The 12717-nt window shown below is 38.7% G+C and overlaps 1 protein-coding gene across 1 annotated transcript in view; it reads left to right on the top strand.

Annotated features, from left to right (window-relative positions):
- reep3b (receptor accessory protein 3b) overlaps window positions 1-12717 on the top strand; it is a 34590-nt gene that overhangs the window by 2745 nt on the left and 19128 nt on the right. The window lies entirely within an intron of this gene.

Here is a 12717-nt window from a genome sequence, read left to right as displayed (position 1 = left end):
TAGAACACATTTGTGAGTCTGCTCGAGCTGTCGCATCCGTCTTTTCACATGCAATACAGTACGTAACACAAATGCAATAGCATGTCACTCTGTAGGCATCTTAAAACAGTTCCCACACGAGCGATTTATAGATTATCATGACAGAATATGCTAATCAAAGACATGAAGATAGTTAATTCCACATCAGCAACATAAATTCATCAACTAACCATTTAGAAACGTCCTGTTGCATTCTACATGTTGTCACTTCTTCTTGAGTCTCTCCATTATTGTCTGACTCCAGTTTAAACATAAAAGGCAGAACAGTTTCTGACATTTTAGTGCATGTCTGCGTGAGGTAATCGGAGCTGCTATAAGAACTTTTGATGCTCCGCCCTCTGTGCCGGGAGCAGCAGCTCATTTGCATTTAAAGGGACAAACACGAACCGACGCGTTTTTACTGACCATCAGAAAGGGACAATTTTAACATGCTGTAAAAAATAATCTATGGGGTATTTTGTAGGGGTTGGAATCTCTAGGCACCTCACGATTCGATTCGATTATGATTCAGAGGGTAACGATTATCGATGCATCTTTTTTTTTTTTGTGACTACTTGGTACTTTTAAAGCAAAGTATTTATGTTGACCCATAACGAATTTACTTCCAATACTTCCTATTTTAATTTTATTAATAAAACAAATGGAAGTGATTTGGCAAGTCAACTGTAAGGTTACATTTGCCAGCATATGTCCCAACATTGCAAAGAACCAACAGGAAAATAAATGTGTGCCTGTACTAACAGCATACTTGTAGTAAATGAATACAAACTTCAGCATATTCTGAATCTCTAGCATTTAATAATAGACTTCTAACCAACATCCCCTTGTTATTTCCAATGAGCAATATAATCCTTCAGACAAAAAAACATTTTGCTGTATCAAAATCACAAACAGTTTTCGTTCAAAAATAAATAATTATGTACCAGCAGCTCTCATACAAACATAATGCTTGTGGACTTACGCATATTCTGAATAATTAGTAACATACAAAGCTGCTTTTATACACAACTAAATAATAAAGAGTTATGACTTGAAATGTTTGCTGTATACCACAATCTAAAGCAGCTTATACAAAAAAAGTGAATGAACATCTGCTGAGAGCACAGTCAAAATGTAACTTTTTGTGACTGCCATTGAACTGATACATACTGTGACTGTGGAGGGCAGTATAACAGATCGATTTACAGGATATTGATGTGAAAACTAAACAATACAGAAAGCAGCTCTCATACAAAAAATACTAAATAGGTCACAATGAAATTGGCAATTTTCCATACGTTAGCTTTTCACAAAGAGGGTGCCGTTCGAATTTGGCGCTCAACCATCATGCGTCTCTTCCCTTCAGAGATACATTCATATAAACCCCCACTCCCAATTCAATATTTATATTTTTCTTCCTATATTTCGAGCATCGCGAACAGTGAGCATGCAGTGCCTGGTACAGTATTTGCTCTGCTGGCGCATGTGTTCAGTTTGCATGCTTCTTCTGCGTGTCCCGTGTTTTAACGTCCTGTTTAGAGACCTCGAAATATTTCACACAAATGACATTTTAGGTAATGATTTTAATGCAGTTTGTGTGGAAGTCCTGAACAGAGATCGGCTATAAAAAAAAAAACAGCCCATTCTGAATGATAGCGGTTGACCGGTGCATCTCTAGTGATTTTACCAAGATTATATAAGGGTGCTCTGTTCACGATTTTTGGGACCGATCACTGAAAGAAGTATTGTCTGATATCGATCACGATCACCTAAATAGAAATACTACATGATAAATAGAAGGCTTCAAATAGACCCACATGGGTTATTAAGCTATTCTTAACAATGTACTGTATGTTAAGTATTAAAAATAAAATAGCCTAATGGCTATGCACCTTGTCAGGCTTTTTTAGGCAAAATACATGTAGTCCCAAGAGCTGAACCATATGTGCTTTAGAAGACTCTCAGCATTTGGCTCAAAGTAATTCAAATCAGCAGCATCATCAGAGTGAGCATTGCCTTGCCGTTTCTTAGCAGGAAACTCAAAGTTGACCTAAACCTGAGTGTCAAGGCCCATCTGAAGATTTTATTTTTTCAGCTGCACACCCTGAGAACGATACCCTGCTTCACGAAAATACTTTCAAGACCACTCAGTGCAGGTCCCGTTTCCTCCTGGGGCCCACTGGAGGAAAACCAACTCCAGACTGATGTGCAGCACATTTATTTGTGTTTCATAGGGGCCGTGCAAGTTTTTTTGTGGGAGGAGAGGCCACAGGCAGACAATGAGGAGAATCAAAGCCTTCCAACAAAGTGATTGCTAAATCTACAAGTTGAGCAGATTTTATGGCTTTATTGCACACTCTCAGGGCTGGGCGGTCTGACAGTATATACCCTGCAACGATATAAACCTCTTAACCGGTAGAGTGAGATGTGTCCCAAACAAGTTAAGGGGTAGAACCTGTTATTAAGGGGTGTTTGTTAGGCACAACACAAAGCAGAGTTCAGTTTAAGCAGGGCTCCAGACTAACTTTTTTTATTAGGAGCGCTGTAGCCCCTGACTTAAAATTTTAGGAGCGCAAGCAGAAAATTTAGGGGCACACCTTAAATCACCTTGCAATGCAATTATTCACATTTTCCCCCAAAATAACTATTACTGACAAATGCTTTGATAATAAATAGCCTTAACGTACAGAAATTACAATGTGCAGTTTTATTTTAAGTTCACAGGGCTCCAGACTAACATTTGAGGGCAGCGGCACTAAGTTCTACAGAACGTATTTGGTAGCACTGTGGGATGACAAAGCACTGAGGTTAATTTGAGGTGTATAGATAAAGTTAACTTTAATTATTATCATTCATAATGTCTTAATATTAATTAAAAAGCAAAATGAGTGACAAAATAGATATTAGGGAGTGAAAATAGCCAGTAAGCATCCTCTGCAGCTATGTTTACAATAGTAATTTAATCTTTATCTTTTTTTTTTTTTAAATAAGTGTGAGTTTTCCTACTTCTTGAAACTTTTAGTTTTATAAATAGGTACAATCTTTAAAGGAAGAACAAAAAATGTTTTGGTCAACACATTAAAAAATAACATTTAAATATGATAATATAGTTTTGAAGTGCTGGAAAAATATGTGTAGGCTACTGTTATAACCACAGTATACCATAGTTACAGTTAGTGTTACTACAGTAAATCCAAGGTGAATGTTGCTGATGTTATTAATTCTGTCGCGAACTCAATGGATTTCTTCACGGGATCTCCACGATGTAACTGTTTCGCGTGATCGCGATCGGCCCGCGACTGGCGAGGAGCTCTGTGCTGTCTATTATTGGTTCGAACTATTAAACGGTCTGTGAAGCAGAATGAGTGCTGAGTAGTAGAGATGCGCGGTTGGCGGTTACAGCCGCGGATAAACCGCGGATCGGGCGGATGACGTGACGAAAAATAATATTTTAATTCAATTCGGGCGGGTGGCGGGCGGTTGAACCAATCAAATGAAAAATATTATGTATACAGCAATCAACGGATGGCGGGCGGGTGCGGTTTTGAAAATTGGTCAAAAACGTTGGTGCGGATGGATGGCGGACGGATGATGAGTTTTGTGATGCGGTTGCGGATGAAATAATAGCCCATCCGCGCATCTCTACTGAGTAGCGCAGTTTTTTTCCACTTTCATTTTGTTTTTATTTATTAACATGTCACGGCATACTCTTGCAAACTTCGTTTTCCCCGCAGTTCTGGGGTAGCGACTGCAACATTAGCAGTTCATGGAGTTCATCTCCTTACAGTACCTCAACCAGCTGAATTCTCGTAGCCAGTCTTCCCGAAAATAGTGCGTTCAGGGCAGGCCTTTATCACCTACAAACCTCTGACTCTGAATCATCATCATCCGACTGTGTCTGTCCGTGACATTGATATTTGTCTCCGTCTCCTTCCCACGGACGTTTACGCGCGCTCGATTATCTCTAGGACCCTCCCCCTCCACACATTAGCCAGTTACAGTGGCCATTCCCTTTTCTTCTCACACTCATTGGCCTGCCACACATTCGCGCCCCTTCCACGTTTAACGTGAAAAAAATTAAAAAATAAATTACTGGTCGCACATGTGCGACTGGGTGTAAAATTCAGTCGCACACTCTCAAATTTTGGTCGCAAAATGCGACCATTTGGTCGCAGTCTGGAGCCCTGTTAAGGTTGCCAAGCAGCAGCGTAGCGCATTCATAATGAATTAACTTTATATGCAGTGGCAGTTGTGGGTATATCTGCTATTTAACAGCTTTCGTATTTTTATACTATTACTGTTAATGTTTGGAGTCTTTTATTTTTTAACTCAAGTGTTACACAATGTGAGAGACACTCATGTGCTATTAGTCTTATGTGGCTTGCAACCTGGATTCAAGTAAATGTTAAAAATAATCAAATGAGTGGCCTTTATAAAGAATTTAAGTATTAATTGTTCAAAATTGTGCATTATTTATATAATACATGAAATATGTCTGACAAAACACACTGATCAGCTTTTTCCATACTGGTAAAGAGAGGATGGCCTTATCCTGCATATTTAATTATTCATAGCGTCAGACATATATATTTGGGTCTCCATAACAAATGAGTCAGCAGTAAATTTCGTGACTGATATCTAAAAATTTTCAGAGCTGTTGGTTTGTTGGTGATAACACCAAACTACATGTTTTGCTTGGTTGAGAGAGTAATAGTAACAGTAGACTATTTTATCCAGTTAAAGGACAGTTAATTAATTCATTAAACCATAAATGTAAAGTATAATAATAACTCTTCAGAAGTTTCTGTCTTTGTTTACGCGGCTGTCTAACTATGTCCTGCAGGGTTATTACAATTGGGGATTTTTTTTTTTTTTGTCACTCACTAGTTTTAGTTTTGTTTGTAATAGTTAATGATTTTTAAAAGTATATTATTAATTATTTTATTCTTTAAGGAATTACTACTTTTGTTTCAAGTAATTCTTTCATTAATTTCATCCCACGTAACCTGCACTGCAAGTTGTTCCATCTGCCTACCCTGGAAATCCAGAGTTCTCGCGAGAGCACAATTTGAATTTGCTCAGCGAGTCACTCTGGCATTGAGTAATGATGCTCATTAAATATGCCCTTGTATCCGAGCTGCACTTATCACATCGGTGTATCTGATATAGGCTAGGCGGGCCAGAGGCGAACTAAACAGATGACGACAGCGCTGTGACGTCGAAGTTATTAGTAAACATTGCAAGAAGGCTATGAATGAACAACACCAGTTGTTTGAAATGGCTTTGGCCGCTACAATGAACGAGTTCGACTTGGCTTTTTATCTAAAAGAGGAACAGAAGACGACACTCAAATCATTCCTTTGCAAGAAGGACGTTTTTGCTGTTTTGCCGACCGGATACGGCAAGAGTCTAATCTACCTGTTAGCTCCGCTGGTAGCTAAGCGTATGGAGGCTCTGGATACGTCACCCCGTGTATTGTTGTGATTGGTCGTAGTGTTATCCAATTGCGTGCAGTGAGATTTTCAAATGCATGCTTGGTGCCGCCCCTCGAGTTGGGCAATTATCATTACTCAATGCCAGACCCTTAATCTTTCAGATTTGCGTCTGGATTTCCAGGCTACCATCTGCCTGTGAAGACAAGCAAACATTTCATCAACAAATGCTACAAGCAGACAGAACACTGTAAAACTGCAGCTAGTTGCCAGAAGTTTACAGTAAAAATACGGTAGCAACTAAGGGTTGACTACCAGTTCTACTCAGTACTAAAAAGAAAGTTGAAGGTACCAGCATTTCTGTTTATTTCCATGTTTGTTTGAGCACTCTCTGAGTGTCAAAGGTTTCTATTTACAGCGTGTTTTTACAAGCGTTGAACATGGTAGCCAATCACAATCATATTTCTTGAGTGCATGAATGCAATGGCATATCAGAGGTACTAGTCAGTTAGTCTGAATCCGCTTAACACCACTGAAAACGTATGAGGTTTTGTTTTATAATTGGTCGACAATCCTTTATCACCAACAAATTGTAAACACAATGTAAATAAGAGATTTATTGTACAATTAAAAAAAAATTTTTTATTATTGGGAGTTTCTGCGAGAGTGCAGAATTCAGTGAGCTTGCGCTTTAGAGATTATGCCTCCATGTAGACTCCAAAAGTTTCTGGAATGACAAACGTATTTAAATGCGTGCTTATATGATTGACAGTGATAACCAACAGACAAGACAAAACAAGACAACATTTTTTTAACAAGTTTTTAATTCAACACTGCAAAATTTTACGACCGACTAACTGACGAGTGACTACAAAAATTTTGGTACCGTTACAACCCTAGTAGCAACGTTCTAAGTTTTGCAAATTTAAATAAAAAATTACAGAAAACATATTTCATTAATTCAATTTTGCTTTTCATGTATTTCTGATTGGCTGTGATTGTGACGTCGTACAGCCTTTTCTTGTTCATTGTAGAAAGACAAATGACTTGCTGCTGGAAACGTTCCGCTTGTTTAGAAGATAAAACCTCTGTCTGTTTATTTGAGTTTGGTTCCTGGTCCACAGACTAGAATTGAATTGTGGGAAAACCCTGTTATCCATTGTCTACAGTCAGTCTAGCCTACTGCAGCTCCCTGTAAATTGCTGAGCAACGCTGTAGGTGAATTTCCTCATTTGGCGCTGATTAAAACAATCGTCCAATGAAAGAAAAATACTAGTTATTAGGCGCACAAAGCAACATGAATGCGAGTAACAGATCTGTAAATTACAGTGCTCCAGGGAGAGTGGAGGGGGGAAGGGTTGAGAGATGTGTGGAGCCGAACACCATTGTTACAGCCTTGGTGCCTCTGTCTGCTGTTTCTATGGCAACAGGAAAATAAACTGCTGCCAAGGTGGATCCTTGGATGAGGACCATGCAACAGGGAGAACTGTGTGAACGTGTGCTGTGCTCATCCACTGCACAGTGTTATAATTCTTGTGGATTAAAATGCTCACAAGCCCCATTGGGTGTTTGCTAAGACAAACAACACTATTATCTGTCTTACTTGGGATTAGGGATCTGAACAAACCCCTAATGCTAAATATTATAACTAAAGATTATTTTGATAATAGATTAATCTGTAGATTATTTCTTTGATTAAATTGGATAGAAATAATTATGACAGCGAAGCTTTTCCTGTCATATGCTTTTGTTTAAAGCACTTAATATGACACGTTCTCATGTTTAGGACCAACTTGGGTTCAGAATCATCTCGCTCTGCGTTGCCTGTTTTCCAGATGTGTTTTGTTCATAGAAATGTGTTTCTCACTTCCATAAAGTGACACGACTGGCAGATGGTTTCCGTGCATAGTACATAGACAAGATTAATTGATCTGATTTGTTGTCGATTAGTTATTGCAGCCCTATATTAAACCCATAGACTTCAAGTGAAAGAGTCATGTCTAGAGACGTGAGCCACATGATGTGACCACCCAGAACACCCTAGCACCGTGATACTGAGTTCTGCATGTGCAAGAACCACTACAGAAAAATTTATTATTATTTTCATTGTGTTATGTTCTCTAATCTTGCTGTTTATTGGCGTTCACTATTGAAATAAATGACAGATATGTTACTGTCACTATAGTCAAGTTCAGGCTGATATTGGAGTGGCCTGAATTTCTGTGTCAACACATTGTCTATAATTGGCAGCGAAAACAGCAAAAGCTGTCCCCAAATTTAGATGCACTGCTGAGTCAAGAAAGCCTGTCTGTCTGCAAAGACAGTACTTCTAAATCAGTGGGAATGCTTCAACCCGAGTTCAGCAAAAAGCTACTTTGAAGGACTCTTTTAGCCCTTGGGGAAATGCCATTTTTCAAGGCACAGCTTTGGTATGAGAGTGAAACACTGGTTTCAGAGAGCAGCATTATCATCTGGGAAACATCAAGGCTAATTCCTGCCTGTGAAACCTCGGAAAAGTCTGCGTGGCATGTCAAAATGAATGCTAGCTGCAGCTTTCCTCTGTTAGCACATGGAATTTGGGCCACAGGCACTTTAGGGCCAGAAATCACCTCCAGATCTGTGTGTCTCCCTGTTTTTGCATGGTTTATCCCCCGAACTTGTGTTTGGCACCTCTGAACGTGCACTAATTGCTCTGTGACAATGGGAGTCTTGCACAAGCAGGAGGTTAGTATGTGTTCTTCCGCAAGATCCTAAACAAATTTAGCCGAGCGGAACATAATAAATGGGGCTCGTGTGAGAGTGACAGGCCGCAGATGAAGGGCTGGCACTGGGCCCATCTGCCGGTTTATTGGCTTGTCTCAGGTCAGTTGCTCATAGGATGAAATGGAATATCTTAGTGATTCACTGAAATGAACATATCAGTGTGACCTCTTTTCCATCTCCAACCCAAGTTTACAATAAATCCAATTAAACTGGATAATTTCTCATTTAAATTATTGGTCACAGTTTCTGTATAGAAATCTGTTAAACTATAAGCTTATATCTGGACTAGTGTTGTCACAGTACCAAAATTTCAGTATTCGGTACCAATACCTGTGAAAATCCACGGTTCTCGGTACCAATTTCGGTACCATAGCTTAATTTAAATTAAATTTACATATATTAAAGTGTATATCACGGTTACAAAGATGGAAACTGTAGTATTAAAAACACTTTACAATGAGATTCTATTTGTTCGATAACATTAGATAAAATGACCTAACAAACAATAGTTATATACTGTAGCAATTATTCTCCTTGGGGTTAATTAAAAAAATTACTAATACATAGGGCCTATTTAAAATCAAAAGTTTTATGTTAACATTATTTAATGCACAATGAATGAAGTGAACAAACATGCATAATCAAGTGTTTGTATTAAATAACATTCAGAAACATTAATGTTGTAAAAATATATTGTTCACTCAAAGTGTTGATGTTAGATAACGCATTAGTAATGTTAATGAATGGTATTTTATTGTAGTGTTACCAAACTAGGCTATACAGGAGATAAAACATGTTTTATTTGACTTGACTGTACTTTTATTTAATCCCAAACTGCGTTCATATTTAGTTTTAAAAGGACCTTTTAAACCTACAAAGAGTTATCCAGCCAAGAATAAGCCTAGAACAGCTTTTCTTACGGACTGATATTAGTGACATAAATAGGGATGCACCGATACTAATCCCAGTATTTGGGTGTCGGTCCGATACTGTGCTTGTAAAACTACTCCGATACAACCGCACCCGATACCACTTTAGGGGCCGTTCACATATCACGTTTTTTGCGCGTGCAAATCTGTTATTTCAAATGTAGGCTATGCGTGATGAATACATCTCAACATCTCATCTCAACAGGTCATGTGACAAAAACCAACCGATCGGCCTTTCCGTAACAATATTGAAAGCTTGGCCGAACAGCTGATAATACCTCTACAGGGCGGCTTTTTATTTCTCACCTCCATAAATGTATCTAGTAGTAAAGCTAATGCAAGGGCTAGAAATAAATGAATTTTTTGCTGATACTTCCTCGTCATCATGGAGAGCGCAGTTCGTACCACTTTCTCCTTCTTTCCACAAGCGCTTGCTCTCCCGTGGCGTCTGTCGTTGCCGCTGGTTGCCATGTCTCAGTGATTTTATGAAGAGGACGCAACTGTTCACCTTTCGAGCAGCGCATCAAGAACCGGATTAACCTGGTACTTTGGTAGCACCAGTACTTAAGAAAAGCTGGTACCGTAACGGTTTAATTTTTTTAGTACTGACTTGGTATCGAAGTACCGGGTCTTTTGACAACACTTATCTGGACTACACTACTGCCTGGTTTCACAGACATAGGCTGCGTCTCATTTCTCTGTCTTACCCCTTACTCTTACCCCTTCCCCTCGGTTTTGCGCGTTCATGTGAGGGGAAGTGGTGTCCCAATTCTCATTTTGACTAAGGGCTAGGGCCAAGGCGTAGGGCTACATAGCCCTTGAAACGAAGTCTGCGGAGGACCACACTTGAAAGAGAGGGGTAGGAATTTCTCAGAAGTGAGTCGCACAAATGTATGTATTTTCAGCAGTTTAACGACACTCGTGTTTTATGATACCTTTAATAAAACGTTCAAGCGGTTTTAATTGTAATGTTTTTGTTTTGAATCACTAGTTAACCGCTAGCTAGCAGCTATGCGCTATTTGCCGTTTGCTAATGTTTTGCTTATGGTGTCACCGGCGCCGCCGTTAAATACAATGAAACAATGTATTTGACTGATGGCACACAAGCGTGCAAAGATAAAGGGAGACCAGGCAATCGATATCACAACCCGAGACGACGGCATCTTCGTTTGTTTATGTCAACGCGTATCGCCTCTGTTGACGTAGCAGCCAGCTAGCGGAAAGGGAAGATGACGCAAACGGTAATCGAGTGGTGTCTCATTTCTTAGAGAAACGTTCTTCCCCCTACCCTCCTTCACTCGGTATCGAAGGGCAAGGGGAAGACGCAGACAAAGGGGTAAGACAGAGAAATGAGATTGGCCCTTAGCCTAAGCCTAAACCCAAGTCATCTTAAACCTAGTCCCAGACTAAAATGCATGTTTGAGCTGTTTTAACTGAAAGCAACTTGCACTGACATATCTTAAAATATTTCAGTGGCTTTGTTTTGTATGCTCACCAGTAATGTTTTATAAGGCATGTTTATAAAAGCTACTTAAATATAATGGTTAAAGAGAAAAACTGGGCATGATATAATAAATTACTGGGGATCTCACACTAAGACCAAGTTTACACCTGGTATTTAGATCAGATCATAAGTGGACTTACTGGACTACGCTTAATATAGTTGTAAACAGGATCTAAAACGTTTTGAGCTTCTCTATTGCGGTTAAGCTCACGTGAAGTTGCTGTGCATGCATTTTTAAGCGTTGACTGAGACTCATAGATCGCATGAGAAGTGAACTGAGTGCTTTTTGCTGCCTAATTGGGCTTGAACGGTTAAATAGACACACCTATGTGTCAAAGTGACCATGTATTTGCAAGTAAACAGTCATTTATGTCTCAAGTGAACGTTAACATTTGAGAGAGAAAACAAACGAGTATATTGGATTCGTGTAGTTGGTCTTGACAGCATCCAAATATACCTGCTGTCATTATTAAAGGGGACATATTATGAAAATCAACTTTTTCCGTGTTTAAGTGCTATATTTGGGTCCCCTGTGCATCTACCAACCCTGAAAACGGGAAAAGTGACAACCAAGTACCTTTGTTTTGGTAAGCCTTTCTCTGCAAGTATGTCAAAAATTAAGCCGATATGATTTCGCTCCCCTTCTGACGTAGGAATGGGATATTATTATAATATTACCGCCCCTTAATCTGCACGTTTCCACCCACGGCGCTGCCATTTGGTTTACAGCAGTGTAACCAGTTCTAACGCAATGGCAAAAGTTAGAGTAAAGCATGCAAACTATTCTGTCATTGCTGCACAGACGAGCACAGAACACTATTAGACCAAAAAATGTCACAGCTGTTTTATAAAGACCTCAGAGAACTGTCAACTTGTGTAAAATTTAAAAATGACAGTACATGAAAGTCGTTGAGATTAATCAATGTAAACTCCTCAACAACTACATCCATGTATCCACTAACCATTCAGAAACGTCTATGTGCGTCTAAAAGTTGAACCTCATCCTGAGCCTCTCCATAAAGCTGCACTCCGCTACTGGTTATTTCTGAGATTTGACTGAAATTCGTGTTTGTTATTGACAGAGTATCTGAAGCTCGTGTAAAGGATCGTCCGTCTTTTGAACGAGGGCGGGGAGCAGCAGCTCATTTGCATTTAAAGGGACACACAAAAATAGAGCGATTTTGGTCGCACCCAAAAAGGGGCAACTTTGACAAGCTATAATGAATGATCTGGGGGGTATATTGAGCTGAAATTTCACAGGGGGACACCATAGATTTAGAATACATCTTGTGAAAAGGGACATAATATGTCATCTTTAATGGTAATCAAAAAACAAAAAGAGAGAGAAAATCTCTCACTGCTCTTGACTGAATCACTTTTGTAACTTTAATAAGAATAAATGTATATTTAATTTACTCATTAAACACTATGCATTTTTTTTATACATTTAATTACTGGTTTATAAATGTAGAATTTCTAGTTCTTTCAGTTTTTCAGGTAGGTCTATTTCATTTATGTCCATGTTCTATTGTAGTTTGTTTTCTTTTCTTTGCTCTTTCTTTATCACTGTTGACTTGTCTGCAGTAAGCTTGAGATTTGTTTTAGGCTAGTATTAGTTTTTTTAGAATAATATTGAAAATTGTGATAAGAATTATGAAATTTCAATGTTATCAATTTTTTTATATCGTAAAAACCTTATTAAAAGCAAAAATAACTACATCGTGATATATATTGTTATCGTGAAATAAAATTATACAAGATTTTGGTCATCTCGCCCACCCCTCGATGTAATCAAAAGAAATATCTGATTCTGTGCCCGTCATACACTACACGATTTTCTGTGAAATCCGTCAACTCAAAACTGCAGACTATATAGACTATTTATAGCTAAAGAGCTATTTTTTTGCCATTCAAAAGCACACACAGCCTTTGCTCTCTATGGACGGCAGTTTACATGGATTTAATCTCTTAGGACATGTTTTAAATTAGGTGTCTCCTGCATTTTTGTCCCCTCTGTTGCCCTTATTTTTTTCTTTTGGAAAAGAAAGAAAAGGAAATCATTGTTTACCTT

Source organism: Scardinius erythrophthalmus, assembly GCF_964197995.2.
Source record: "Scardinius erythrophthalmus genome assembly, chromosome: 18".
NCBI classification, from domain to species: Eukaryota; Metazoa; Chordata; class Actinopteri; order Cypriniformes; family Leuciscidae; genus Scardinius; species Scardinius erythrophthalmus.
Note: the sequence above shows the minus strand (reverse complement) of the source record. Positions and strands in the feature narration are given on the sequence as shown.